This window comes from Saimiri boliviensis, chromosome 4 (assembly GCF_048565385.1).
Source record: "Saimiri boliviensis isolate mSaiBol1 chromosome 4, mSaiBol1.pri, whole genome shotgun sequence".
Classification (NCBI taxonomy): Eukaryota; Metazoa; Chordata; class Mammalia; order Primates; family Cebidae; genus Saimiri; species Saimiri boliviensis.
In genome coordinates, this window is record NC_133452.1 from 26,996,839 (window position 1) to 27,022,348 (window position 25,510).

At 37.8% G+C, this 25,510-nt stretch overlaps 1 protein-coding gene across 14 annotated transcripts in view; it reads left to right on the plus strand.

Moving 5' to 3' along the window:
- Positions 1-25,510, plus strand: part of HIVEP2 (HIVEP zinc finger 2) — a 191,528-nt gene that overhangs the window by 88,205 nt on the left and 77,813 nt on the right. For 13 of the 14 annotated variants that reach the window (XM_074397362.1, XM_074397372.1, XM_074397361.1 and 10 more), the window contains one exon: positions 19,641-19,753. The exons of the other annotated variant lie outside the window; for it this stretch is intronic. The gene's annotated coding sequence lies outside the window, so the exon portion shown is untranslated. The remainder of the gene's footprint in view (positions 1-19,640; positions 19,754-25,510) is intronic. 14 annotated transcript variants of the gene reach the window in all.

Sequence of the window (25,510 nt, forward strand, 5' to 3'; positions counted from 1 at the left end):
ACCAATGTGAAATTTTATATTTTTATTTTATACAAGATTCTTTACCGGTATGAAATTTTATACTTTCATACATGAGTCTACCTTTGACACTCATCCTTTTAAATGGTTCACTTAAACATAGGAACAGAAGCACAGCATAAAAAACTCAGTGGGGAATCTCAGGAAAACAGATTCCTGTCTTATTGTAGAACCATGAACAAAACCAGTATAGTTGAGAGGTTCCCCAGAATGAATTTGAGTTTCTACCATATGGTTATAAATACATAAAGTTTTTACCCATTACAACTAAAGGCTCCTCAAATTCATACTGTTTGCACCCATTTTGGTTTTGTTTGTGATTTGTATTATAATACAAAGGCAGTTTAAGATGCACTGTACTCTTCTTCTGTCCTTCCTAATGAGAAGATGGTGCCCTGGGGATGATGGTTGTCTGTACAGAAGGTTGTGGTGGAAGAGGCCATTGTGGAATGATTAGTCCTCTCCCTGCTGCACACACAAAGATTGGTCCTTCATTCTTACAGTCAGCATTTCTCATGTGGCCTGGAGCTCAATAGAGACTTCCCCTATCAAGATTGGGGCCAGCTTTCGCCTTTGTTCAGAAAACTTGCTCTTGTGGGCGAACTTACCACGTGGGTGGTTCATCTCTTGCAGCCCACAGACACTTCGTGAGATTGGGACCTTTAATGGAGAGGGTTTCACAAGCTCACTCTTACTTACTTTCTTTGGAGCCGATTCTCTTCTCTTTACCTTTTGGGAAGAAAACTATCATGGCGGTGAGAATTAAAAGTGAAGCTGGAGATGACTAGGTCAAACCTTTTCTGCTTTTGGTTGAGGAAACAGAGGGCCAGAAAGAAGTGACTTAACATTCCTTGCCTGGGTCTTGGAGTGCTTTGTGGTGGCATGGACCTGGAACCTGTGCCCTGATGAATAGCCCTGCTTTCATTCATTCTACTGACATCAGGCTCAGTAGGACTTTTCCCTGGGAGAGATTATTGCTTTAATACTGGGTGGCTGTGAGCATTTCAGGAACGTGTGCACGTTCCTGGGTTGTCATTTGATGCTTGGGGAGGAATACAGCTGCTGTTTATGGAAAAGCTTAAGAAGCAGGATGTGGCATTGGTGGCGGGGTTCACACTCACAGAGGAGGTTGTGCAGTGTCCTCCCTGAAGAACTTCAGTTACATCCAGGTGATACCAAGTTCATCCTGTGCACTTTCTGCCAGACTCTCAAAGATCGGCTGTCTTGATTGGACATCTTCAATGAAAAAACAAATGTCAGTCACACTTTGTAATTCTGAAGAATACTATGAGTTTTTTTTTTTTTTTTTTTTTTTGTAGAATTTCTCTTGGTTGAGCACGATCTTCACGATGGAGCTTGAGTGATACAGTTAGTCTACAGGATTTTTGTCATAATCACTTGCTTAAACACCAGGAGCGCAGTAATGTACCAAAAAGTTATTACTGCAGAGTTACAATGTTACCAGTTTTCTTAACTTCAGCATGGTTTGACATTTAGGGTCAGATAAATCTTTGCACAGGACAGTGGGGGACTGTCCTGTGAATTGTGGAATATTTACCAGTATCCCTGACCTCTACCCACCAGGGTACAATAGCACACCCCTTCCCACTCCCAGGTTTGGCAACCAGAAAGAACCTGAGACATTGCGTAGTGTCCCTTAAGGGGGCAGAATCACCCTAACTGAGAACTACCGCAGTCTAACAATGAATCTGAGGGGGACTGCACAGCCACCAGCCTGAACCAGGTTTTAAATTCAGAGCCTGAATTTAAGAAGCCAGAGTAAGAAACAAAGACTGAGACCGTTACATGACTAAGCAATGAATATTCCTAGTCAGTGACAGAATGAATGGCAATTTCAACCAGGGGATTCCCCGATTGGCTTGTGGTAGAAATTCCCTTCTCTTCCTCAATTCTCTTAACCTCAATTGTAGGACACTCCCTTTTCAAAGGCTGCCCTAGCATCTGATTCACTTATTTTCCCTGCCCGCTTTTCTCTTCCACTCTTCTGCCATCTCTGCTGCTACCAATGCTTGAACCACTACTGCTGCCTCTGTCAAAAGACAAGAGCCACTGAGATTCTTCCTGCTGGTGCTCCTGGCCTTGCTATTCTTACTTTATTATTTACCTCTTAGAGTTCCACCTAGACTTACATGGTCCATGTGGGAAAAGGCAGTTTCATATCCTATTGACTCCATTTCTCAGTGTGACTATTTGACAAGAAGCTATGCCATCTAAGAGAGGTAGGTTCTGTGGTGCTCTTACTACACTGCCTTGGGCAAATTCTAAATCCGGTTATAGAGGCTTTTGAAGGGTGGCATGGCATGCCAACCAGTATTGATGACACTGGTTCTAGAGGGAAACACATTCCAAATTTCAAACAGTAAACTTAAAAGCAAACTGTTAGGATATGATTCATTTTAAGTAGGAACTATTTTGGGAGCCGGAAGAACAGGTGCTGGCACCTGTTACAAGTGAGTTCTTATCAACACCACAGGGAGACCCTCTGGGTTGCCAGCTTAGCGGGACCCCTCTACTGGGCGTGTAACTTCTCATACTAAGCCCCAGGCTCAGAGGGCAGATAAGCTGGATTAGCTAGGGTTTGCTTCTCTGATGTGGAAAGAAATAGATAGCTGATAATTTCCTTGGATTCCTTTTGGACATGATCTTGTGTACAAATCTGTGCCAAATGAACTTAGTCTGCCAAGAGAGGAAAAGAAAAATACCTTAATCTATGGATCTAGCTACCGACTGAAGGAAGTCAGTAAGAAAATAACTGGAATCTTAGCAGGTTCTGGAAAAAGTAAGAAAAAAAGTATATATTGTACAAGTGTGCAATTAAACTAAGAGGAGCTTAGAGTAATTAAAAGATAAGTGCACAATAGCTCACTCTTCTTTCTGCGTCACATGACAAATATTTAAATCAAATTTGTCAAAGATAGGAATGTTTATCATTTTAGACTAGGAAACATACAGCAGAGAAGACTCTAAGATTTAGAGGGTGTTCCAATTCTGAGTATCTTATGTATTTTCCCCCTCTTACTCTAAATTTGTCAAACTGCATAAATTGATGCATTAGATTGAGAGAGAAGTCTACCCAAGCTAGAATGTGACAGTGTTGCACCAGTGACTACTTTGGAGAAGTCTCTAGAACATCTATGCTGGTGATTTTTGAAATTGGGTTCAGGTGTCGTGAGACATCTGGGAGTTGTTGAAATAAAGTGTATCTGTGGTGGATTTAAGAATTATTCTAGGTTTCAGATCATGATAAGAGGGATACTTAGCTCCCAACTTTTAAAGAATTTAGAAGAATGCTGCCTTTCTCAAATATTGTTAGATAACTAATTACACAGCATGCCTTTTGTTACGGGGTCTACACAGTAACACTCTGTTTTCAATGTCTGACCTTCATTAGCCCCTGAGCTCCATGACGACAAGAATCATGGCTTATGGGAATGCACGATTGTTTGTTGAATGAATAACTGAATAAAGGAGAGAAAAAAGAGTTTATCACGAGCATTTTATAAGAAAAGCAAAATGCCACTTCTTGATAGAAAGATTAAATAATTTTCCAATAATAAAGTGAAAACAAAATTTAAAATAACATAATGTACTGAAGTTTTAGGTTTTTGGGGGATGTCTGTGGCTTTTATTTAAGAAGGAGGAAATAGATTATCCTTTTAAAGATAGAAAGCATGGCATGCCCTCCAAAATTAACATAGTGGAACATGGTATATAAAGTCTCCCAAACCCATCAATTTTAGCTTTACTTTATAGTAATAAACACGTTTTAGAGCCAAAGTAAATTAGGACAATGATCTGGGTAAAATAATACTCTTGAGCTGGATAAGAAAGACTTTGATTTTGTTGCCAAATTTAGAGCAATGACCTTTGTTCTAAGTGTGAGAGCAGCAGTATCATTGTTGTATAAAGACGTGAGTGTAACCTCCACTGAAACTCTTCCAGCATGGAGTTCTATCATACTAGCTCAAACAGTGAGTAATCAGGAATGGTTCAGTACATTACACATTCTTTTGGTTTGGCATTGGTGATCCTTTTGCCAGGTCAGAATCAGTATGACACAAACTGAAAATTGGGTGCCAGTCATGGCAGGATATTTAGATTTCTTCAACCCATGAATCTTTAAAAATTGCCAGTGTCTATTTTCAAGAGAGATGGTTTAGAGTCAGGCTCAAAGGATTAAAACCCTCTCTCCGGCACTTACGGTGAGGCTGTAGACAAGTTCCTGAACCTTTTGGGGCGTTAAGTTCTCTGTAAGCTGAGGAAATAATTGTACCTGCGTCGTAAAAGATTAAATAGGAAAATACTCAGTAAATGTGGGTTATTTTTATTTCTCTCTATGGTGATTGTTTCAAACTCTATTACTATTTCGAGACTTTCATTTTCTTAAGGTTTTCAGTAGTCAGCCCAAACTTTTCACGTTCCTCTTTGTGGAAGTCACAACAGCCTAAACAGAGTCTGGTTTGCCAAAACTATCTGCTACATCTTATAGAGAAATTAAATCACGCTTAGGGTGTACATGTGCGTCTATCTATAAAAGAGCCTCAACCCTGAGTCTTACTACAGAGAGAGGGCAGGCGGACCCCACTCTTGGCCAGGAGACAAATCCTATTACTAGGCCTTATTGATTCCAGGCCTGCTAGAGTTACTTTCTCTTTTTGTTGCTTTTCCTTCTCACCTCTTAAGGGAGTTGGAAAACTCTAAATTCAAGTTATGAAAGAATATGAAAGTGCTTCTGTTATTTGTATATTTCCCAGAAACTAACCTTATGTAAATCATTTTCTAAGTTCTAAAGAAATACTTTTTTTCCTGAAATTTTCATCACATGAATAAAACCAGGTTTTCTGTTATGATCATACAACACAAACCACCATACTGTAATACTAAAATATTTCAGTTGGGTTTCTTGCTTACTGTTTTCAAAGTGACTGTTTTCTTGTCCTGTGACAGTATTCAGGGTGAGAATCACGGCGAGGCATGACCCCAGATGGAGCAGGATGAGTCAGTCATTACATGCTAAGAGCAGGAGCAGCTTGTGAATTCTTTCAGGGTGCTTCTTCAGAAATTGTCTTGGTAGCCCTACTGGTAACTTGTAATTGCCAGGCTTACGAATTCCCTCCCATCTAGACATCTGAATAAAATGTTTAAAAGTTTCTCCAACAGAGTAGTTTGGACAGTCTCTTTGTTGTAATCATTTTCTTTCTTGTACAATTTAAACTCAGTTTTGATATTTTTCAGCAGAAATTGTTATTATTGCATTGATTTTAAATCTGTTTCACAATAAGCGATTTAAGTGGAGGATCCATAAAGCTTTGTTCAGCTTGAGAATCATATGGTCAAAGTTTACCTTTTAGTAGTTTCATTTTCAAGATTTCCCCACAGTGTTATGTGATTCCTTCTTGATTCATTTGACAGAAGAACAGCATATTTCTTCCATTACAGACTCCCCAAATCATTAAATCATTATTAGTGGTTAGTCAATTGCTAAGAATTTGAAGTTTTATCCTAACACAATCAAGTCGTAATTATCTCTCCACTGTGGCCAAAATTTAATCCAGTAAAATATTGTTAGGACGTTGTGTTTTTTCAGGGCCATAGCTATTAAAGGTCTCTCAACTAGAAACATTTAAATTAGCTCAAATCCCTTCCATCTTGAAAACAGTCAAGCAAACAAACAGTAAAACCAATAATCCTGATGGCTCTTCTAGCTACTACTTTACTGTTTCGACTGCTCCAGTTTTGACCACCTGCTTTAACAAGAAACATCTGTAACCTCTTAATTTTGAAATTCACAGACATCTTTTGGGTCTTTGACTTAGTTGACCTGATTTGTGTCTGACTCTGTTTATCATTTGATTTTTTTCTCCACTTGGTCCTGTGATGCTGTGGCCTAGTAGACCTGACTCAGTTCTCAGCACCTTCACACATTTCTCAGTCTTTGGGGCTTTTCCCAAAGTACAACCCTTAAGCCACTCTCTGTAGCTTTTCAGACTGTTTTACAGAGGCCTATTATTCTAAGACTCACTCTAGGCTAAGCGTGGTGGCTCCTACCTGTAATCCCAGCACTTTGGAAGGCCAAGACAGGCAGATGACTGAGCCTAGGAGTTGGAGCCCAGCCTGGGCAGCATAGTGAAACCTTGTCTCTACAAACAAAATACAAAAACATTAGCTTGGCATGGCGGCACACACCTGTGGTCCCAGTTACTCAGGAGGCTGAGGTGGGAGAATGGCTTAAGCCTGGGAGGTCAAGGCTGCAATGAGCCTTGATCATGCTACTGCACTACATCCTGGTGATACAGCAAGACCCTGTTTCCAAAAGGAAAAAAAAAAAAAAAAGAGAGTGACCCTAGCTGCTAATGATGCTAATAGTCTTCCATACTAGTTTTTCAGTTCACATATTCTCAAGGATTCTACATCTAAATTTCCAAATGTCGACTTGGATATTTCTACCCAGTTGTTTCGAAAGCACTTCAAACTCAGTTTGCTTTAAAACTGAATACATTTCCTTGGTTTTCAACTTGGTTTTCCTCTTGTCTACTTCACAAATGTCTGCTAGTTATTCAAGATCCATTTCAAGTGACTCTACTCTCAGATCTTCCTTAATAACCACTACTCTCTCTCCTGTGGACCCTATGGTAATTTGCACCACAGCACTTTTCATACTTCCTCCAAGTCTGGTATTTTTTCAGACCAAAAAACACATTTGTGTACCTTTGCATACAGCCCAGTGCCTGGTGTGTGATAGGTACATGGTAAATGATTGTTGAATAACTTAACAGATGCCATGAATAGCAAATTATAGATATCTAAATAGGAAAAAAATATTGCACCAAAGTGTATAAGTGGTTAGATATTAAAGAGATACTTTTTAGAGTTTTTTAGAAATAAAAATATCAGTCTTAATGATTAGATGTAGCCTCTGGCACCTCAGAAGTGACGAGGAGCCTCTGGTTCCTTTCATAGACTAGGGGCTGAACTGATGCTTTCACTTGATTTAAGTAGCGATCAGTTCACGGAACGGCAGCAGCAGTTATTTGGGTGACTTTCCCAGCTATTTCAAAAGCATCAGAATGGACACAGAGCAGAGCCCAACTATTTGTTTCAGGTTGTTTTTTTTTTTTTTTTTTTTTTTTTTTTGAGACAGAGTCTGGCTCTGTTGCCCAGGCTGGAGTGTAGTGGCACAATCACAGCTCACTGCACTTTTAACTTTCTGGGCGCAAGCAATCCTCCCACCTCAGCCTCCTGAGTATCTGGGACTACAGGTGCACCATGCCCAGCTAAATTTATTTATTTATTTTTATTTTTTAGAGACAGAGTCTCACTATGTTGCTCAGGCTGGTCTTGAACTCCTGGGCTCAGGCAGTCTTCCCACCTTGGTTTCCCAAAGTGCCGAGATTACAGATGTGAGCTACCATGCCCAGCCTTTAGGAAAACACTTAGGTGCAATTGTTTCCTAGACATACTCCTTCCCAATTTCTTCTCCACTTCCAAATACAGCTATGTGGGTCAGGAAAAGAAGATGATATGTATGCTTTCATTTCTTTAAGCAGTAAAAAATTATGATTTCATTTATAGAATTGAAACCTCCCCCCACCCCACATTCAAAGATAAGACTGTATTTGTGTGCTAATTATACCCACTTAAAGTTATCTCTAAATCCACTACTATTAAGTTCATCCTTGATGCAGTAGCTTCATAGCAGTTTATTGACATTAACATTAGAAAAAATTTGTTATTGAAATCCTTATGTTAGGATTAGCCTCTAAATGGAACAGGTATCTGGTTACCATGGGATAATCCTTTGTTACTGTTTTAAGAAGTCTTAGTGAAGACTCATTTGCGACTGTCCTATATTTAGGCTTAAGTTCTCTGCACTGTGATGCTGGACCATTGCAGAATTATGTAACTGTGTTTCCTTTTGGCTTTCATAAAAATAAGAAACATGTTTCCTGAGGTCATCTTACATTGAGCAAAAATGTTAAATACATGAATAAAAATTCCATTTGGCTTTTTAAAAATATTACTAGACTTCACATAGATTTGTAGGCTTGATACATTTCAGAGTCTTACATTGGTTCAGTAGTCTTATGAAGAACAACAAACAAAACATCCTGTTTTTATAATGTTCACAATTCCCAGTGGAATTATTACAGAAATAGCTGAAGTTCCTCCTTTATCAGTTAGCCGTTGTTTAATTTTCATTATTTAATGTTACTCTTCAAAGTCATTTTTCAAAGTGTGACTATAACTTGTCATCAGGCACCAAAGTCTTGCTAAGTGTTGATTGTCCAGGTTTCTTATAAGGAGTTTGGAGATAACTGAAAGCCCACTACCATTTTGAATTGTAAATATGGGGCCAGGTGCAGTGGCTCACGCCTGTAATCCCAGCACTTTGAGGGGCTGAGGCGGGTGGATCATGAGGTCAAGAGATCAAAACCATGGTGAAACCCTGTCTCTACTAAAAAATACAAAAATTAGCTCGGCGTGGTGGCACACGCCTGTAGTCCCAGCTACTCCGGAGGCTGAGGTAGGAGTATTGCTTGAACCTGGGAGGCGGAGGTTTCGGTAAACTGAGATTGTGCCACTGCACTCCAGCCTGGCAAAACAGTGAGACTCTGTCTCAAAAAAAAAAAAAAAAAAAAAAAAAAAAAAATCGCGAATATTTTGTAAAACTCTTAAACTCTTTTTAGTCTTTTTTTTTTTTTTTTTCCTAACATTTCATGACTTTAGATTTCGGAGACTTAGTGGGATCACTTTAAGTGTTTGCTTATGTTGACATAGGGGAAAACGAATAGAGAAGATATATTTAAAGGGTTGTAATACGGCTTTAGGACTGGTGAAAGAGCCAGAACGATGATTTGGAAGCTGAAAATAGCTCTACGTTTTATGCAATCAAGTAAAACTCTGTACCTTGGCGTTCCCCGCACCAGATTAGCAAGGAGTTGGAAGTGATTCCACCCCCAACATGCCATTATGGATGATACACTGGGTTATGACAAACTGCTGGCTTAATGGAGCATGTGCTGCTGTGAGTATATCCACCCTGAGGTACAGGGTGGATTAGAGTTGAGTTACCTCAACTCATATTCATTTCCTCTGAAAGGAAAACTGACCAGCTCTCTCTGTTCTAATAAGCATGCAGGCAGCGTGGCTTCTCGAAGCTGGGCTGGTTGCTTCAGTGGCAGAAGTGCACCATATTTCTGTTTGATGTCAGCTTTACCTGCCTAGGCTTCACAGTACCTCATCCTGGTCCTTAAGAATTTCAGATTAAGACCAGAGAACAGAGGGAGATGGATGTATCTTTTACACTCTAACAGGTTTATTTATTTATTTTTTTTTTTTGCCTTAGTTTGTTTTCGATGTGTTGTTTTGCAAAATGCTGTGAAATAAAGTGAGGACATAAGATGATTCCTGAAGTATTTCTGTTGAGCATGTGGGTAAACCTCTCCTGGTAGAAAAACCAGAACATCATCAGTCCACGAGCTAAGTCATCTTTGTAACTGAAAAGTTCATTCCACACCTTAAGTCCTTGCTACCTAAAATGGGACTGTATGATGTGCCCCGTGAAATCAGTAAAACTGTCAGGTTATAATTAACGTGTGGTGCTACTCTAATTAAACAGAATTGATGGGAAATATCTGGGAGGATAGTAGCAGTGAAACAATGATGTTTGCATTTAAACGATCTTAATTACTCCTTAGACTTAATGCCCTATTAGGGGGACCAACCGGGAGAATGTCACATCTCACTTAGCTATATTGTGTTAGACAGTGGCCGTGGGCTGGGAAGGACCAGAGTGCATTAAGCTTGCATTGTGGTGTCTGCCTTTGCAGACAGAAGGTTTGGGAATGTACATTCTTTTCTTTTTTCTTTTCTTTTTTTTTTTTCTTCAAAGGAAATTAAATCACAACCCTGACAGGAGAGGGTAAAGTCTCTGAGAAGACCTCCCCAGTGCTTGGAATTTACAAACTCTACCAAGTCCCAGTTTGCTATTGTCCTAAGGCAACACACTCCCCTGCTGCTCTCAGGCGTCTTTGGCGGCTGGCCAGCCTCCCAGGGCCTCTGGCTTTGATGTGTGGTGCAGGCTGTCCTCAGGCCAGGCTGTTGTTGCTGTGGCCTGGGCTTCACTCACACTGGATGCCAGGAGGGATGTCCTGTCTGCAACATACATTTCAACAGCCTGACAGTCCTAGTGATCGTCCCGTGGTAGGGGGAACCTGCCTTTGTCTCAGCCACAAGTGGCTGTCCCCAGCAGCTTAGCTTTGCTGTGCTGTCTTTTGGTGTCTACGGAAAATGGCTTTGCACCCAGCCTGTTGTCCGGGGGAGGGCCTCTCTGCCTGGGGAAGACAGCAGCTCTGCCAGGGTGCTGTCAATCTGAAGAGCCTCCTTGGCAGGGCTCCGGGGAACCGACCAGGCGAGTTGAACAGCTTCCTCTGGGGACATTGCATCGACCTTCATTTGATCTAAGCCTGGCAGCGCAGTTAGTGAGGACATCAGTTCTCGCTTGGGAAATGTTCCTTAACTGAACGTTTGTTTCCACCATGGTCCCAGGCTTGTAGTTAGAAGCCTGTGCTGTTGCAAATTTAACTCTGTAACTTCTGGTTATAGCCATGGGCAATTCTAAAAGCAGGTGACACATAAACACAGATGATCATAGTGATAGATACTAAGGAGGAAAAAAATGGAACTATGCCTTATAATTAGTCAAAAGACATGTATATAGACGCACACTTTGAAGAGAGAGTGGGAGGGAAAGAGAACTTATCATTGATTAATTGTTTTCAGAAGAGCAACTTCAATTCAAATAAAAATCACCTTGGAGAACTGAAAGTGGGCTATATGTGCTTCTAGTGTCTACGACACACCTTGCACTGTAACTTAATAGGATTGATAATATTTCCCACAGAGGACATCTTGCTTCCATTCTTGTAAAACCCCTCCCCCACATATATCTCTTCACCAACATTTATTTGTTTGTATTGAGTTTCATGATGTCCCGATATTTTTGTTGTTTTCATAATGTCCATTTTTTCATAATGAGAACATGTTACATTTTTGACAACCTAGTGTGAAAAATCTTATCAGCTCTTCTCTGCAGTAGATGCAGAGTGCAGCTTGCAAAGACCCCAGGACCTGCTTAGGCAAGGACACCTAAACAGGGTCAGGATAGAAAGGGGAAGAGATTTGAAGAAGACACACTTCATGGTCTCAACAGGGTGTATCTATCTGCCTTCTGTTTATTGTTTTTGCAACCATTCATAGGTAACAGTAACTTAGCATTCTCATATTCATATATTTTTGTTGTCATTAGTGAGGGTTTTATGTGTGTGTGCATTGGATTGGTGGGAGGGAAGGTGACTGTTCATACGTCCTGAATACTAGGACCTTGTTCAGCCCAATTGCAGTGAACAGGTATCTTGTAACACTCAAGCTTTGATGGATTAGATAGCAGTTTTGCCATAATGCATTGCCTAAATTCTGACTTCCTTGCTAAGAACAGGAAGCATAGTCAAGTTTGGTAAGACAGGAACATACCTTAGACAGTAACTGTGGCTAAACCATAGTCACGGCATTTAACATTAATATGAAACCTAAGATTTGTAAGTCTTCCAAATACCATTTCTTAATGCTTACAATAAGATGACGAATTTGATAGTTCCCAAGACAAAAAGGTGGAATTAGAACTCAGTAAGATTGCTGACCTGACTTAGGAGTGCAAAAATATTAGGTTTCTCTTTCAAGTACTTCCCTCTTGCAGCTTGTGGGTACCCTCATCCCTCTGTAATTCTCTTCAGTTAAAAGATAAAGTTCGGAGATTTAAAGTTTATGTTTGTATTGACCTTTGGAAACCTCGGTTGCTTTTCTGTTGAATCTATTGTGCAATACCCAACATATTGTGAGTTGGCAGGAAAAACTCTTTAAGATTAAAAAAAAAAAAAACCTAAAGTATAATTCATTAATAACTTCATTCTGTTTCTGGATATGTTTTCTTCCCATTGTCAGCCAGTGTGGGAGGAAAGGGAAGAATGGAAGAATATTGCTGGAGTTGAGGGTGTTGTGTGGGTATGTGCCATCCCAAAGTATGTTACGGGAGAAAAAAAGGGTTTATCTTTATAATAAAAGTAAAATTCAAGTACTCGAAGTAAGAGAAAATTGTTAAATCTATTGTAGTATAAAGTTATGATTCTAATGCTCTTACAAGTCTTAATCATTAAAAACATATGTTAACCAAAGGCATACATATGCATAAATATATGTACAAAAATGATAATTTTGTGCTCCCAGGCACAAACCTAAAATGCCATTCATAACACTATTGCTGCTGCCAGTGGAGAAAATTTGCATAAGACGAAGGCAAAACTACCCATTCTTTCCTGTCCTGGAATAGAATTATCATTTCCGAACCGACAAATTTTAAACAAGGCCAGAGTTTCCTTTCACTTGGTTAAAAGTGAATTCTGATTAAAAGCTTCCAATGATAATATCTATAACCACAAAGCAGGTGCACCATAGCTTTCTCTTGTGCGAACTCTAGGCTCTCCCTTCTAGAATTGCCCTTAGTGGTGGCCTGCTCTTTCTTTCTCCGCATTCACCCCTTACCCCATCTTGGGGCTGCACACTTCCCGTTTGCTCTTTGAAGCCATTTGCAAGCACACTATCCCCTACGGAAGGCTTTCTGTTCTTCACTCCTATTATTCTTAGAGTCTTTATCACACATTTTAGCATTTAGCTTTTATTTTTTTAAAACATACTTTTCTGTGTTAGCTCAGGTCACGTTATGTACTTTATTATCTACTGTAACTACTGGCACAGGTACCCAGCAAGCGTTCTTAATTGGTTAATTGTGATTTCTGGTGTTTGGCTAGTAGGAAACTATTGTTACAGACTACAATCTCGCTTCTTACAGTGTAGACCAGCAAACTCATCACCTGGGAATTTTGGGGTAGACTTTCAGAATCAGAACCTATATTTGTAACAAGCTCTCCTGGTGACTCATCTACATGTTAAAATATTAGAAAGCACTGCTTAGGAAGGTCTTTCTCTTTGGAAAGGGCAGAGGCCTTAGAAACATTCAGCTTTCTCTCTGTGCAAGTGTTTTCCTGTTGTGATTTAGGTATCTGGTTGTAGCTGACAACAGCTCGCTCTTACTGTAACTATGATGTTGTCAGTTTAATCTTTATATAGAATAAATCATGTTTAAATGTGGCCAGGGGGTTCTGTCTTAGGTCACCAGGACTGTATTTGTATTCTGATTCAAGACAACCACAGGATCCATATCGCTAATATCTCTTTAAATAACCTTAAAAAAAAATCTTATACTAAGAAGCAGAAAGTATGATTTCCTTTTCCTTACTTTTTTTTTTTTTTTTTTTTTTTTTTTTCACTTAAAGTGCTTACATCCACTCAGCTTGCTATTTTGAACTCTGGGAAAGAAAATTTGTGGGCATCTTGCAATCTTTCAGGAAACAAGGCTTAAATTAAATATTTGCCACATTTTCTACGTGGTTCTTCAGGAAAGTGGAGAGGCACATCACTCCTTTTTTCACTCAACTTGACGAACTTGACACATGGTGGTGACTTTCAAAGTATGGGTGGAAAACAGTTTCAGGCCTTATTTGCCTATCTACACACAGACATTCAGGTCTTTCTTCTTTCCCTCCCATTTTTTCTCTTCGTCCTTCTCTTCCCTTCAGTACAGTCTCTAGAATTCTTCATCTACTATTATCAGCTATGTAAACCATGAGATTCCTTGAGAGTACCAAGTTTTGTGAAATCAATGAGGATAACACGTGGATTTAGTTAACATGCACAACAAAATTTAGACTATTTTCAGTCAAACTTAAGTTTAACATTTTATTTATACTTTTAAGTGATTTGTATTTCTGCTTTTTTTTTTTCTCTTTGAATTCAAACCTGTTTCACAGATAGCAGAAATAAGAGACAATGGTGGGTGGAGGGGAAGGAGGAGGGCTCTAGCTAACCAAAGCCATTCAGCTGAGTGTGTGCGTGTGTGTGTGTGTGTGTGTGTGTGTGTGTGCTTTGAGAAAGAGTCTCTCTCTGTCGCTTCCCAGGTTCAAGTGATTATCCTGCCTCAGCTTACTGAGTAGCTGGGACTACAGGCACATGCCACCATGCCAGCTAATTTTTGTATTTTTAGTAGAGATGGGGTTTCACCATGTTGGCCAGGATGGTCACCATCTCTTGACCTCATGATCTGCCTGCCTTGGCCTCCCAGAGTGTCAGCTGTGCTTTAAAGAAACTCAGAACTTTGTCATGTAAATCTTCTATAGAAATAGAATGGTTCCTTGGGATATTATTTTGTGGTGGCGATATTGTTTACATGCAATTTTAATTTCATTTTGGTCAAGGAAATTAATACATTTTATTTAAGATAGGATTTTAAATAATTGGTTTCTATTTAATCAGTATTTCTGGCATGTAAAGGAAGTGATTCAGAGAACCTTGTGAGAAATTAACACAATTTAATTGCTGGACATGAAGAAAGGAAGTATTTCCAAGCAAGTGGAGTGGAAACGAGGAAAGACAGAGAACCAGGAGACTTGCAGAATATAAATATCTATTGAATATAAAAGTTAAAATGTCTTATATGTAGAGATTCATAATAATATGGTATTTTTTAACATGGGAAAAAATGTTGAAAAGATGCATATACACACACACACGCACACACACACAGACACATATGTACATTTTGTTTTCCCATATTAAAAATAGCACATTATTACGAATCTCTGCATATATGGCATTTTCACTCTCTATATATGATTCAACCCAATTTTAATCAGACTCTTAATGGGAATATTCTGAGTATGGCTGAATATGGAGGGCAAATAGTACACTTAATTAAATAATATAATCTGGAAAAAGTGGATGAAAATTTCTCACATATACACACACTCAAAAGAAAATATCAATGACTGTTTGAAAAAAGAAAATGAAGAGTAGAATCTAGCTCTACGTGGATTTCAACATACTATGAAACTACAGTAATTAACACAAACACACTAAGTTCATGTGATAATGCACATGAAAACTACCTAACACAATGCCAGTCACATCATACTGGCAGTCTGAACAAAAGTCCAAATATGTGGATTGATGTAACTAAATGGTGAGCCAAGAAATGGACATACTATAACGCAATAGAGTAAAGCAAGCTTAATTCGTCGGAACTATTTGAATGTGTACATTATGCTGTGGATTTAAATATATGCCAGATAAATTAAATAGTTAAAATAAATTTACAGAAAAAATGTATAGAAAATTAATGTATATATTACATAAAAGGCCATTTAGGTTCATAAGAAAAACTGGGACCCAAAGGTAGTCATATTATATGGGTAGATAATTTTACATTAGAGGTGAAAGACAATCAAATAATTTTTAAGTGAGAGAATAATTATGATCACCATTAAAACAAAAATGCAACCCTTAAGTATCATATTACATGAAATAAGCCTCTAAAAAAGATTTTAGTTATATGCAATGCTAAGGAAGTTTGGTGAAAATTGAATGCACATATACTGCTGGTGGCTTTGTAGATAATTTGAATCTCTTGAAATCAATATAGCCATAAATATGAAGTCCATTACAAACCTATTTCTCTCTTTTGATTCAATAATCCTATTTTTGATAATATTCTAAGAAAAAACAATATACATAGTATTAAAATAAGTGAGACCATTTGAAATGTTACTACATTTAAGGATGATGAAGGAAATGACTTTATGTTAGCTGTGTGGAATATTATATGGCTAGTAAAAATGAAAACTGAATTTCATGGAAATCATATACTTATGCAATGTTAAATTGAAAAATCAGAATACACAATTATATGTACATTATGAGGACATCTCTGTGAAAATATGCTTACATGGGGACAAATAATAATAGACTGAAATTTTTAAAAATGAAAAGAATTGTGTTTGGGTGATGGGATAAATGGTGTTTTTCTGGTTAAAAATATCTTCAATGTTTTTATGTGTTTATAAGGAAAAATAATATAAATAACTAAGGATAACTGTACTAATTCGCCATAAGGGGAGGGCTTTTCAGGTGTCACTTTGAAACCCTGCAAAATATGTCAAGGTGTCTTGAGTATATAACAGTGTCAAGGTATTCTTGGTTTTCCTATTTTCATTGGCCACTTCTTCACTGGGTTTGTGAAGAGGTGAGTTGATTGTAACCATGACGAGGGGGATACTTTGGAGCCAGCATCTGAGGTCTGTTTTCTCACACTGACCTCATTACTCTTCCCCTTTCCTTCCCATCCTAAGCTGATAAGCAAGTTTAACATAGTTGGTGCTCAGTAAGCTCCTGCTAGCTATGACTGAATTTTTGCCTATGAGAGGCACAGTGGCTCTATGATGTAAAGGGGGAAACAGCAAAATAGTAGTCACGTAAACTGCTTCTAGTTGCATGACCTTGTGCAAGTGAGCTGCTGGGCCTCAGTTTCCTTGTCAATGAAAAGAGAGTGTTTGATGACTACTAAGAATTAGTTAGGTCTATAGAGACCTTAAGATTCACAAGCTTACTCCAGAGTGTGGTTTTCTACTCTAGAGGGCTCCTCGAAATGCTCATTTACTGTGATCAGTATTACAACAACAGCATGGTCAATTTAGCCGCTCCCAGGGAGTGTCTTGCTGAACTCAGGGAGCATGGTTCCTGTGTACTACTCCTGGTAGACCATTCAGCTAGAGAAAGTTACTTAAGCCCAGCTTTGTGTGTACATCTGATTTATTACATGCAAATAACTGAAACAAACCAATTGGTGACAAGCATAATCAAATATTAGCTAATGATAAATTGCTCCATTGTTTAGACCATGTAACATATAACTGACTGAAATACAAAGGTCAGATGTATTTAGATTTTCTGATAGAGTCAAAAAACACTAAGGGTCCCTCTCCCAACCCCCAACCTGTGCCCAGGTTGGTAAGGCAGGTAATAAAAATAAATTAAAGGTAAGGAAGTTTAGATTCAATGACTTTCATCAGGTTATAAAATTATTTGAGGTGTTGCACTACTGTGTGGTGTAGCGATTGTAGGCAATTTGCCATCGTGTGTTTATTTTCATTTCATTATATGTAATTATTTTTAAGGAAGTGAACATTTCTAAATAAATGCTATATAGTGGTTTGTATGTGAGGCTTACCTGTTGTACAGGCAACAGATCTGCATCTTCCATGCTAATCAGTAGCTGTCATTTAGCTGAATCATCCAATGAGTGACTAATATATTTTATACTTAGTGCTTTTGAACTTTGATATGAGATGACCATTGCTACCACTTTTAGGCACTCTGTGGGAACACTGAAAAATTCCTAAGTAGTTTGAAGTCACTGACCACTTAGACACCATGATTAGAAATGAGAGCATAGTTGCTGCAATACAGGTGAAAAGCCTTTTAACATACTGGCTTAATGACTGCTTATCTGTAGGAAATGTAAGACCTCTTATGAGGCAACAATTACATAACTTTAGAAAACGATACTCTACCTAAGAAATGAAGAGGGACTGAAAAAGACTTTTGTACAAGTCGGTTTTACATTGTACTTTGAGAAATCATTGAGATTTTAAGAATCTTGAATTTTTCCTTTATCATGAAGGGTCCGCCCTACCTCTTTTCTTGGAAAGTGACTAACTGAAAGAAAAGTTACTCTAGCTTCTGCATAAAACCGTCCTGGGAATTATTCAGAAGTGATATTATGAAGCTAGCTCCCAAATATTATTTGAGAGAGACTTTGTAACTTTTGCATAAAATGCTAGGAAGAGTACAGAAATATTTTCACCACTCTAGATATTCAAATGTGAAAAATGTGTGCATTAGGCCGGGCGCGGTGGCTCAAGCCTGTAATCCCAGCACTTTGGGAGGCCGAGGCGGGTGGATCACGAGGTCAAGAGATCGAGACCATCCTGGTCAACATGGTGAAACCCCGTCTCTACTAAAAATACAAAAAATTAGCTGGGCATGGTGGTGCGTGCCTGTAATCCCAGCTACTCAGGAGGCTGAGACAGGAGAATTGCCTGAACCCAGGAGGTGGAGGTTGCGGTGAGCCGAGATTGCGCCATTGCACTCCAGCCTGGGTAACGAGAGTGAAACTCCATCTCAAAAAAAAAAAAAAAAAAAAAAAAAAGAAAAAGAAAAATGTGTGCATTGAATCATTTTGCAGTTCATTGTTTAGGTGATTGTCTTTGTTGATTCAGTATAATTTTAAATAACTAAACCATTTGACATTTGTCTCATCATGTTTACGGCAAGAACCCTAGAATAAAGATTATTTATCTCTGTTAATGAAGAAGTCTTTCAAGACCATGTCCAAATGAGTTTCCTAGGTAATTATTTATTGAATATCAGTAAGACTAGAATCTAGACACTGGTTTTCTTGATGAAAACATATTTCCCATGACTACTGTGTATTTCTAGTTAGTCCGTATAGTTAACTGCTATTTGTCTTCTCTGTTGTTAGCAACATCTTTTGTTTTGTTCTTTTCTAGAGCAATTACCTTCTAATACTGGTGGATAGCAAATCTGTTTCAACCTTTATTTTCTAATACTGAGATTATCAATTAATTCTGTTAATGTGTTTAGTGGGTTTGGACGAATGGCAGTACATGGCTAATTTCAAATTGCATTATAAAAATATCTTCTGCTTATGGCTTTGGAATAAGTTTTGGACTGCCACTTGAATATGATTGTGTTTGACGTTCTGGGACTTTTTGAAGTATTACTAAGTTTGAACATACTAATATTTGAAGGCCTGGGAAGACCTAATTTGGGAGTAGCTAGAAACTGTCCAATTTTCTATTTCACTCTTCTGCTCATCCCTCCAGCGTTCGCTTTATGCTCTCTCTCTAGTTAAGTTATTGCTTGTTTTTTCTCAAATGTTCTCTTAGAGCTGAGATAGTAATTTAAGGTTTGAATTTCAGGAAAAGTGCTTCTACTGGCAAAGTGAATGGAATAAACTAATATTATTTATAAATATTAATTAAGCTATTTATGAGCCCTTAGTAGAGTAAACACTTTCTGTAGAGACAAGGTGTAACATTCTCAGAATAATTTGGAAATTCATGCTCATGAATTATCTCCAAGACTTCTTGATCATTTTTATGTTTAAATGATCTGTCTAGATATTAGTTTTTGTTTCTCAACAGAGATTGCATGTAGCTAGGGCTTAATGGCTTTCAGGGACTGTCACCTACAAATTTTCATTGCATAGAAAATTAGAAGAATCAATGAGTATAATTCCAAAGCAATAAATTGCATTTCCCCCTCATCTCTAATTTTAATGTCTTAACTGACATTATGTAGCCATTATTTCCACCTGCCAGTCAGTTCTGAAAACAAATTCTTCACACTTTTTTGTATTCCTTTATTGTTTTCTGTATGCTTAAATATTCATTTTACCCCAATCTGGAAAATTTAACATAATTTATAGATGCTTTTGTTGTCTTATAGCTTTAAGTAGCACAGTAACTTAGGTAAATATCGTAATAGTCTGGATTTGATTTTTGTGTTATTAATATATAGATTATATAATGATGCTCTGGTTTAAATGCAATTCTTTGTTTTTTCCTCATTAGGTGGAGCCCTTGAATTTTTTAAAAGACCATAGTAATCAGATCTACTTGAAAAATTAAGTGAATTCATTTGGTTGGAATGCTCTTTTACCAATTCTTTAACATACAGCCACTAGGTAAGTCAAGCCAAATGCTTTCTGTATGGTTTGATTTCAAAGTTATTGGAAAGATTCGTCAAGCACACTGTTAAATAAGCTTTATGTGAAATTTTGACAGTAATGATTTGAGGCTTTCAAAACCTGTGATAGATGTTTTGGATGTTACCTAAATGAAAATATTCATATATTTATTGCATTTTTGGAAATACCTGATTTTAGCTGAAGAATAGAAAGTGGTGTCATTTGAATCAGATGTCAGTTTGAAACCAGATTCTTTTATTTGATATATTAATGATGATTTGCTTGTTATAATCTTGAGGCAATATAAAAATATCAGATTTTACTTTGAGTAAGGTTTTAATAAGTAATTTTATTGCATTTCATCTGAGTCATATCTAAGATACAATGAACATTTGGAGTAAATTAGCATCTTTCCATATTGTCAACCATTCTCATTTTATAGAAATCATGTTTTCTGTAATAAGAATAGAAACCTTAAGGAAGGACTTGATTGCTTCAGCTTCCTTGTTGCACTGAGCTGCTGTGGAAAGCTCCTGAGGTTGAGAACACATTAGTTACCAGGAGGAGTTCAGGCTTTTAGCAAACTATTGGTGCTGCCAAGACAGAATTCAGTGGGAACAGGACTTTGGCTACTGTTAAAATGTCAGTATAGTAAAGCCTGCTCTGTCAAACAGATTTTTGGCATCAGAAATTTAAATGATACTGATTTTAGGGCTTGGTAATTTAAAAAAAAAATCCAAGCAAACTCATGCTTTAATTAACCCTTTACACAGTAAGGAAAATTGGAAAAAAAAATTGTATTCCTAATTTAGGTCACAAGATTTGAATTTCCGAAATTCTAAATGTTATTCATGATTCTAAAATTGTACAGCCTGTTACTTAATTTTCCTCCAAATAAACCGAAGCTATTTTAAAACCTGATGAATGATAATGAACAAGAGAGGAAAGTATCTAATCATTTGGGAAGACAGCTTCTAAACCAAACCCACTTACAATGTCTGCTTTACCTGTGAACATCTTAAGATGTGATGATGTCAGATGGTTTTTCAGAGATAGTGTTGTAGAGTTTATGCAGGGGCAACAACTGCCCTAAGCTTTGTCTAAAATAATCTCTCTTAAGGAAACTGCTTAAGAACTTGATTTGCTATTGGAGCCTCTGAGCATCCAGTGAGTATAGAAATATCAAGGGTGGACATTCCAGAGACCCCTTTTCATTTTGCAAGGTTCATGATTCAGTGTTCATTTGTGACCAATAATTTTCATTGTTACGGGCACGTGGTGCCATTTGAAAATAGTTTTGGATAATTAAAGGGATATAAGGCAGTTAGATGAAAAACCCATTAGGAAGAGAGATACTAAATAAGTTTGAAAAGCAAGACCTTAATATTTTCAATAGCTATAATAGATGTTAGAAGATGAAAATTAATAATCCAAACCACTAACTTAAATGTCTTTGTTTGACACATTTAATTTTCCGTCTACAAACAAGTTTGGCTTTTACAGTTATTTCCAAAGTACCCTAAGTGTTAAGTGACATTTAAATTGGTGGTACCTAATTTCAATTTTGTTCAAGAGACTGTTTTATCAGTGCCTCCTGAGAATGGACATGACCTGGGCATTGAGTGCAGGTGGCCTTCTTGCTTATTGCATTGTGAGTTCTGGACTCCTCTAGCTGAGTGAGCTCATTGGGGTCACTTGCTTTGAAACAATTGCTTTGCATTAAATAAGGATGCTGCTTAGTTCATAGGTTCTATGAGGATTAAGTACCTGGCAAGTAGTAGGAGTTCAGTAAATAGTAGTGGTTATGATGATGGTGATTAATAGGGTAGTGATTTCATCGTCATTGCAGTCAACGGTTAAATGTAACCAGAATTATATTTCATTTATCATGTGACTGATTCTTTAACCTGTCAACATGGTCTTTACTCAAAGAGCTGGGCATATTTTCTCAATTAAATCAAATACTTCTTTTGGTAAGGAAGCACTTCATATGGAATCAGTAAGCATTTTCATGATGCATATGGAATACATAATCAGCAACTTCTTAGTGCTTTTATCAATGAACCTGGTCCTATGCATTAGCCCAAATGAGGCAATTTTTTCAATATAAATTTTTTTTCCAAATAATAAATTTTAAAAATGTGCCCAACTCCTCCCACCACAAATTGTTAGTAAGTAGAAAACAGTTCACAAGGTCAGAAAGGAACATTCTTATCATTAGAATGTTCTTCCTTTTATGGTACCTTTTGTAAAACTCAGTAAATATAAATTGTTATTATTTTTTACAATAATGTTGCTTTGCATGCCCTGCCATTCTACTTCAAGTAGTGAATGGTTTTGACTTGTCTTGACATTATTCATTTTAAAGTGATATTAGCTGGAATCTGGGCTTTTAAACACATGGGTAATCAGATTTATATGTTGTCATTACATTGAATATAATTATTTAGGAAATATGTAAGTGATATTCCTTCCTAAATAAAAGATGAAAATTATTAAGAATCTCATGTTTATTGGAAAATATTGGGTTAAAGAACAGTAATTAATTTGCTGAGAATTATGTCATTATTATCATTAGTAGTTTTCGGAGTCAGACATCACTGAAATCTTACTTTAAATTAGGACGTCCAAAATACATAATTTTATGTTCTGTGGAAATTGCTATATTTTGTGATTTCGACAAATCTATTATTCATCCATTTTTCTTTCCTTTCTCTTTGATATGCCTTTATATTTTTATAGCTCTTCAGATGCATACAATTCTTCTGTTTGGTTCCTTGTTTTTAAAAGATAACAGAAGAGAGTATCAGTATTTATGTTTTAGTATTAATATTTACAAACTGATATGAAAACGTGGACTCTTTTGTATGCTCTAGATTTCTTATGGCCTCCTTACTCTTGTATGCTTTGGGATTTCTTATGCTCTTTGTTTTGCTATTCTAACTTACGTGAGTGGAGCCCATTACTGTTAGCTTATTTGAGCTACATGGCTTCACTTTTCCAAAATTATTTTCTTATTTCTTCTATACAACTTTACTCTTCCTGATTTTGTTTTTCAAGAATTTCACCTGGCTATACCTTCACCAACTCATGCATTCAATAACTTTTCATTCATATATTCATCATTCCATCACTAAGTATTAACCAAACTGGTAGTATGAGTAAATCCCATTTTGTTCCACGAGCATACAGTAGTCATCTGAAACCCTGACTGAAGGCTGCGTTCCTATAATTTCATAGTATCTCCTTCTGTCTATCCTTCCTGTCCCCTTCAGTTTGCAGTATAGGATAGCTGTGTGAAGGAACCTCTCATTTTTCACTCTCCATGCAAAACCTACACAGTGGATCTTAGTGACTGATCATATGTTTTGTTTCTATGAAGGCGTGAATGAATATTTAAGTAATGCTTTACTCTCTACAGATGGCTTCCATGTACATTATCTTATTTGAGGCAATAACTATTATGTAGTTATTACTCACACTTTATTTTGTCTATAAGGAATCGGAGGCTTGGTGGTGGGGGGTTGGTTTTAGTTGAGTGATTTGTTTAAAGTCACAGCACTAGTGAGTCACAGAACAGAATCCATCTGTGGTTCTCCCAACTTCAGATAACATGTCAGTCACTGCCAGGTCACCGGTCAAGTTAACTGGAGTGTTGAAATATTGGAGCTTTGTGGATGTGGTCGCTAGATTCTGCTTATTATGATTCACATAAGGAAATAGAAGGCAGCCATATTAAAATTTGGGGCAGAGTTAAATCTTACAATTTTAGGGAATTTTGAGGTAGTCCAAGGAACAAAATGCTGTAGAGAGCTATGGATTGTTAATTTTCCAGACCTCTGTCAGATATCACCTTCTGGAAACTAAAACCCGATGATACCAACTGTTAAGTTTACCCAATCACGTCCCTGATCTGAGAATCTTGTGATTTCCAAACAATATCCTTACATGTTAAGAAGGGTCTCTGGAGTGCTGGTTCCCTTGGCAGTTAAAGTTTTCACTATAAATCCTTTAATTGGATATTGGACCAAATCCTCCACATAGAGATCTTTATTTTACGTTTGAATCTGATATCACATTGACTGACGTCTCACCCATGAATTGCCAAAAGAAAAATTAGCTTTCTTAATCACATTTAAGAAATGCGATTTGCATTATGGGTTAATGCCCTTTACTGACAGCAGAGTCTGGTTAATAATTTTATTGTAGTATTACTTCTCTTCATGTTTGAGCTCCTCTGTCCTCATCACCCGTTGGCAATTTATATTTCTCTCATGCCTCTTTATGTTTGCGTTTTTGTACTTGGACTTCATAATAAAGTAATGTTTGTGAGATTTTCCTCTCATATGCCTGCACTGTAAGTTGCTTGTTTGTGTTTTTATTCTTAAAAAATAGTGATTGAATAAATTGTAAACATTTAATATTTGTTGAGTTAAATAAAAATATTTGCTATGAGTTTCTCTTTTAAAATTCTCCTTGAGGACTGAAAATTGATACCTGGACACAGGTTTATTTTTATATAATTATATTTGTGAGATGAATCTTCAAGTTTGATACTTATCAAATATCAAGAGGCAGGTCATGAGTACAAATTTATGATTTTTTTTTTAGTGATTTTTTTAGTGCAAAAATTTCTCTTAAAGTGAAATAATAACAAACCCCTTCTCCACACCGCAGAACTAACCTAAAACCGCTACCTAAAACCACTACAATCCCTTTTTTGACTATGTCATCAAAAATAATTGATCTCTGAAAAGATTTAATGAGATAAATAAAATGTGGCCTCTGACAATGAGGGATTCCCGTGTAGTGTGAAGGCAAAGCACAGCTGACCTTGACTGCTGGACAAAGGGGTGTGGGCAGCTCCTGAAAGCCTTTGAGGAGGAGAGCGCGGCAGTCAGAGCTGCGCTTTAGGGAGTTGGTTCTGGCTGGGCCGTGTTGGATGGCGGGTGAGGTGAGGGTGGGGTGGGAGGCAGCAGCAGTCATTGCAAGCACAGAATCCACTCAGGAGGCACTTCCATTAATTCGAACACGAGTTGTCCCCTCATGTTGTGCCCTGTATATCTCCTCCCACACTTAGGTCGTATATGAAGGCACTGCATCACAGACCTCAGTGGAGACTCGCATGCCAGGTTCAGGAAGTTCTGACCTCCTCCCACATCCCCCTCGGTTCCTTACTTCTCAGGTTTTGCATCATGGTGCCCTTGTGGCTTCGTTCAGCTCAAATTGTTTTTCCTAGGACTCTGGACACTTCCACGGCTCACTGCCTCTGGGAATTGTCCCTGGATCCCAGGTATGCAAGAGCTCCAGGCGTGGATCTGGCCTTTGGCACTTCGCCATTTGTACCCAGAGTACCTGCTGACCTCCTGCCTACTGTGTGTGGTGGGAGATCAGACCGCTGTGAGGGCCTGGTTGGAGCGTAGCGGTCAAGATTGACAGGCACAGGCCATGTGAAGGACACCAGCGTAGGGGCTGCCTGATTGGGTCTAGGATGAGCATGTGTGGCTGTGTGTGCATTCTGGGGGTGGGGAGCAGAAGGAAGCTGTCAATGATGACTCCAGGCTTTGAGCTTTGGAGTTTGAATATCACTTTTCATACAAAACGTGAGGTAAAGAGAGAAGCTGGTTTGGGTAGTAGTGTGATGAATTTGATTGTGTCCCAGTTGAGTCTGAGATAAATATAGATTAAGAAGTATGTATTTTATACTACTTTACTTTTTGTTTTTCATGAGGGTTTATAGTTGGAAACAGGACT